Source organism: Sciurus carolinensis, chromosome 17 (assembly GCF_902686445.1).
Source record: "Sciurus carolinensis chromosome 17, mSciCar1.2, whole genome shotgun sequence".
NCBI classification, from domain to species: domain Eukaryota; kingdom Metazoa; phylum Chordata; class Mammalia; order Rodentia; family Sciuridae; genus Sciurus; species Sciurus carolinensis.
In genome coordinates, this window is record NC_062229.1 from 16337771 (window position 1) to 16342793 (window position 5023).

Sequence of the window (5023 nt, forward strand, 5' to 3'; positions counted from 1 at the left end):
GCCAAGTATGGTGACTCATGTTCATAATCCCAGCCACTCAGGAGGCTGAGGCAGGAGGATGCCAAGATCAATGCCAGTGTCAGCAACTCGATGAAAATCTGTCTCAAAATAAAAAAAATAAAAATGACTGGGAATGTAGTTCAGTAGTAAAGTGCCCCTGGGTTCAATCTTAAGTATTCCACACAAAACTCATCTAATTTTATTCAGTGAAATATGTCTATGTTGTTACTTCTGGGGTTCTTGCCTTATTTAACATAATTTTCACCTGTGAACTTTATATGTAATTTTCCTGATTTCCTCTAAAGTGTATTTATAACTTGATACTGTGGTCTTCACTACCTCTGAATTTTTGTAAAGTATGTGAAGTAGGACACCAACTCAATTTTCCTAAAGATAGCCAGTGAATTTCATCCTTGTCAAGGTTTCTGTGTTCACGTGCACTGAGGCAGAATTTCTGATCCATCCACCAAATGAGCTTCTCTCTGTGCCACACATTCAAGGAGCATTCTGTGTTATGCCCCTTTATGCCCAGGTTTGTGCCAACTTAGTTATTAGCTCATCATGACGGCATAGAAGTGTTGATATTATGCATTTTCTTTTATTTAGTGCTTGATGCTGCGTTCAGTTTTGCTAGTGCATTTGTTTTGAGGTCACTCAGCTCAACCTGCTTCTACTTCCCCACTACTCTTTCTTGGGTCACTTCTCTCTGGTTTTATCCTATGGAATGGGCACACATTCACACACTGCTGTGAGACAGAAAGGTGAGTGAAGCAGGTGAAGTCTGCCCTCTTGGATCCTGTTCCATGATGACAAAGACAGCTGGTTCCTGGTAATAGCTGTGTATGTGCTGTGCTGTGTAGGGATGAGTCACAGGCAGGATTGTATTCAGTGTAAAAGGATGAGCATCATGGTGTGTGCAGGATTTTATAGAAAGTGCCTTGGCATCTTGGAAGAAGACCATAATCAGGACTAGAGTGTGCCCATTGGATTTGTTCAAAGAGTTCACAACAGGAAGCCCAGGAATAACCCAGAAAGTGAACCTCACCAGAAAATAGTGGGGTGGGCCTGCCTCTGCTGCTGTCCATAGAGTGACCAGTTGGTATTAATCTTTCTGTGTCCTGCTTATTTCACAGAATGAGAAATATCAATTGGTATTTAGTGTGGAAGCTAAAAAGTTGATTCAGAGAAGCAGGAAGTAGATGGTGGATACTAAGAAGTAATAATGGATAATTTTCAATTAACAGGTACAACATTATAGTCACACCACAGGAAGAAAATTTGGTATCTACTGCACAGGTGGTGCCTACAGTTGGCAGTAATGTGCATTTTAGAATAAGTGGAAGGGAGGATTTTGATTATTCTCAGCATGACAAAATAATAAATGTTTGAGGTGATCGATAACCAATTACCCCAATTTGATTATATGGAATATATTCTTGCCGAGTAACTTCATATCATACCTTACAAGGTTGTGCAATCATTATTTGTTAGTCAACAATGCAATAAAACATTTAAAAAATCATTGAAATCAATATTGAATGTCACAGAAACAAGTTCTCTTCTAATATTTAAAATGCAAATTCCCATATTTTGTTGTTTTTTTGTAGCGTTTTGAATTTCTGCTGCATTATTCCCCTCACACTGTTTTTCTTACATGAATATTCTGCCTGTAAATGTCTTGGATCAAATAGTTTTTATTATTTCCTATGGCTTTTAGGAATTTGGTCTTGCTGTTTTGTGCATCCTTCTAGTCCACCAGGGGTGTGATTGTAGTTGGAGGCTGCCAGAAACAGGGAGTTTTTCTTCCATACAGTTTCTTGGGTACTGAGCTCATTGGAGTTTTCCCCCTCAAGTCCTTTAATTTCTCTCTATTTGAGCAGATTTCTCATATTCCTTTAACCACAGGGTATAAAATGGCTATGCCAAAATGATCGTGCAGGTTACCTGTATATGGGAGACGTTCAAACTGGAATTTCTGGGTACCACTCTTTTCTTGTCACCGTTTCCTTTTCTGAGTGTTTTTTATTGGTGCATTGTAGTTATGCATAGTTTCGGGGTCATTTGGTTCATTTTGACACAGTCACACAAGCATGGGATGTAATTTGCTCCATTCCAGTCCCCAGCACTTCCTGTTTCCTGTCCCCATTCCCCTGTCTCTATCCTACTGGTCTTCCTCTGTCAACTTATTGTTCTTTCTTATTTATTTATTTTGACTCTTTGTACACAAATGTGGTACAACTGTTGTTTCTCTGGTTGTACACTAAGTAGTTGGTGCTTTATGGATATACATAAAGGTGGAGCTGGGTACCAGCTTGTACCCACTTTGCAGAATGATGCATTGATGCAGACAGCTTGCCTGGTGTCCATTCCTTTGAATAGTGAGACTGGGTATGAGAGGCACAGACCCAGGAGAGCAGGACTTCTGGTGTGTTTTGGGCAGTGTGTGTTTGTGTGCATCTGCCTATAAAGGTGAGAGCAGGTTTCAGAAAAGGGGAACCTGGATTCAACAAATTCCAAAAGACACCTTGTACTACAGAGGTCAGGACTTCAGGCAGCAGATGGTAATAAACCAGGATTACATTTCAGTCCACACAGGCACCTCGTCAGCCAACGTCTTAAAAGGCCCTGCAGAAGACATGGACAGAGTCTCCTTGTGTCGTGAATCTTCAGCAAGAGTGAGGCTGCTTTGTTGTTCGTTCTTCTCTGATACCAGCTCATGTCATCCTCTCTTTGCTCTTGTGGACTTTGAACATCTGAAGCAGACACCTTCCTCAGGGCCTTTGCACTGGCCACTCCTCCAGTCAGCCACAGGCTTCTGCAGACAGTGGCTCCCACCCTGTGTTCCTGGAGGTCTCTGTCCAAATGTCACTTACTGGCCTGTCTGGCCTGGACACCCAGTATAAAATGAGACCCCCTCTCTACCTTCTCCATCACAGCTGCTTTCTTTCCTTCATAGTAATGTCACATTGCACTTGCCACACAATCATTTATTTACCTCCTTGTATTTGCTTGTGTTACTTCTCCATCATCAGGTGTTAGGAATACTTGCTTACTGATCCCTGATCCATGATGGCTTAGAGAGTCCTAGGAACATGGTCATCCCTGAATTAATTGCCTTTAATGCATGAAATAAATTCAAATTCTTGAATAGATAATCTACTGGGGAAAGGATGAGGGTGAGACTGGGATTCCAAGTCAGAGATGGAGAAGGATCCCCCAAAGGGAGCAGGGTCATACAGAAACACAGGAATTGTGTCTCTAGTGTGAAATGGAAATGAGAGCACGTGTGCAAGTTCATCTGAGAAATTATACCACCTTCTTTTCACTCTCATTTTAGTTACAACAACCACATGGGGACAGAGAAGGAGACATGGATTTTAGAATTCCTTCTTCTGGGAATTTCAGAGGAATCCAGAATGCAGCCCTCTTCTTTGGGCTTTTCCTCTCCATGTACCTGGTCACTGTGCTGGGGAACCTGCTCACCATCCTGGCCACCATCTCAGACTCCCACCTGCACACGCCCATGTACTTCTTCCTCTCCAACCTGTCCTTTGTGGACATCTGCTTCACCTCCACCACCATCCCAAAGATGCTGGTGAACATCCAGACACAGAGCAAGGTCATAACATATGAGGGAGCATCCTGCAGATATATTTTTTTCATACATTTTGGAGTTTGGGACAATTTCCTTCTACCTGTGATGGCTTACGATCACTTTGTAGCTGTCTGTCACTCTCTGCACTACACAGTCCAGTTGTCATCAACCACCGACTCTGTGTGTTGCTGGTGCTGGCATCCTGGATAACAGTGCCCTGAATTCCATAAAGCAAAGCTTAATGGTGTTGCAGCTGTCCTTCTGCACAGACATGGAAATCCCTCACTTTTTCTGTGAACTTAACCAGGTGGTCCAACTTGCCTGTTCTGACAACTTCCTTAATGACATGGTGATATTTATTGTATCTGTGTTGCTGGGAGGTGGCCCCCTTGCTGGCATTCTTTACTTCTACTACAAGATAGTGTCCTCCATCCATAAAATCTCATCAACTCAGGGCAAGTACAAAGCCTTCTCCACCTCTGTGTGTCACCTCTCCGTGGTCTCCTTATTTTAGTGCACAGGCCTAGGTGTGTACATTAATTCTGATGCAACCCATGGGCCACACTCCAGTACCCTTTGTCACCCCATGCTGAAACCCTTCATCTACAGTCTGAGGAATAAGGATGTAAAGAGAGCCCTGAGAAGGCTCTTTGGTGGGTAAACTGTAGCAGGTTCAGAAGTCCATGCCCCTGACTGCAGGCAGCAAGCCTCAGGGCCAGAGTTGGGATTCTGATCAGATCGGGCATGTGAAGCTTCCTCCTCCTCTTGATTTCCTGCAGATTCCCTCCTCTGAGTTCAGCCCCTCTCTACCATTAACAACCCACTTCATTCAGTCTCTTGCTTTCTATGATGCTCAGCAGCTGTTCACTTTGTCTGATTTTCTAAATTCTTCCAAACGTTGAACAAGAAACCTTTGGAAATTCCCACTGATGTCATGGGAGAGAAATAATTTCTTACAAATCATTTCTTTCCTCTTGAAATACATCATATCAATGAAATGCTTCTTTGGTTTAACTGAAAAAATATTCCTGAGTTTGGCTATGTGTATGAAGAAACACAGCACTGGGTCCCTGAAGTGGATTTTGTAGTTTGTAGTAGATGGAAATGTGTTACTGAAGTGCTTCTTTGCTTTATCAATTCTGTATGTCAATGTTTTAACTGCTTTGCTTGGTAATTTAGACTTTAGTATCTGATGTTGATTGTGATAGGTTACTGAGGTTAGAAAATTAATTTTAAAAATCTAAAGCCATCATATTCAAACATTTTTTGAAGTAGAATCCAGACATCCTTTGGAGATCATTATTCTGCCTACTACAAATTCTTTGTCACAGTGATATAGGATGTGTTTTGAGAGCCCTTGTATGGAATAATTGGCTGGACATGGTGGAGCACAATATTAAACCAAGAGCTTGGAGGCTTAAACTGGAG